General features: G+C 35.0%; 1 protein-coding gene across 19 annotated transcripts in view; it reads right to left on the reverse strand.

Moving 5' to 3' along the window:
• Positions 1-1,088, reverse strand: part of TRIO (trio Rho guanine nucleotide exchange factor) — a 466,181-nt gene that overhangs the window by 133,937 nt on the left and 331,156 nt on the right. The window lies entirely within an intron of this gene.

Here is a 1,088-nt window from a genome sequence, read left to right on the forward strand (position 1 = left end):
CTCAACAACAGTGTGGGAGATTTTAAGTATTTACATGAAAAGCAATTTCCTCCATTAGACCAGAGGATACAATATAAAGACAGGCTAATTAAGAGCTTCAAACAGTAATAATGTGGCTTTTGTCAGTTTGAAACAGTTAAATTATCATTTACACCCATGGTATACTTCTACTTATTTTAAGTAGCAAATTCTCCACTGCACACATGAGATGTAAAATCATGACCATAACACAGACACAGACTAAGCATAGGCTCTGCACTAAATATGGCATTAAGTATATTTTCACCTTTAAATTGAAACCCCATGTTTCTGCAAAACATAGAAGGCAACATGCTGATTCTAAGAATATTTACTTTGAGGCTTCTAAGGTGCAAGAACTATCCCCATTATATGCAAGTCATTACAATGTGTAAATACCTACATATACATGTTGCAGTGTAGGCAGTGCATTTAATCATTTGTCTGTGTACCCACACCTTCTCATGTCTGTGTTAGTTTTTTAGTATTTTTTCCTTCTATACAGGCTTACATTGAGTATTAAAATGCAGTATATTTAAGTCCCAACAGATTTTATCTTTAAAAGACAATAATGTTACTTATATTATGGAAAACCATTTGTCATTACATCCAGACAGATCTTTTTTTTTTTTTTTTTTTTTAATGAGATTATTTTAATCCCTTTTTTCACAATTGTTCCTCATAGCTATTTTGCTAATGTACAATTAGCAGTGCCTTAGCATATCTATTTGGGGGAAGCACTGTAACTGGTTCTTAAGCAAACATGATCCTTAATTTAAAACACTTCCAACAAGTGCATTTAGTTTTCTAGTGTAGCTCATGATGAGGCTCTTCAGTAAAATGCAGTTCCTCAAAGTTCTAAAACACCTGTGCATACCAGCCCTTGTCTGGGACCAGACATCAGAGGAAGCCCAGTAACTGTTACATGAAAATGTTCTCTGTAGTCAGATTAGCGGGTTTCAATAGTACATGTACCTGGAAAAGCAAGTTAGTTTTGTCATAACCCAATGATTTTTAGTGCCTCGGCACATTGGAATTTTCCCGCCACATGGAGCTTTCTTTGCACGGTG

This window comes from Alligator sinensis, unplaced genomic scaffold (genome assembly GCF_000455745.1).
Source record: "Alligator sinensis unplaced genomic scaffold, ASM45574v1 scaffold420_1, whole genome shotgun sequence".
Taxonomy (NCBI): domain Eukaryota; kingdom Metazoa; phylum Chordata; order Crocodylia; family Alligatoridae; genus Alligator; species Alligator sinensis.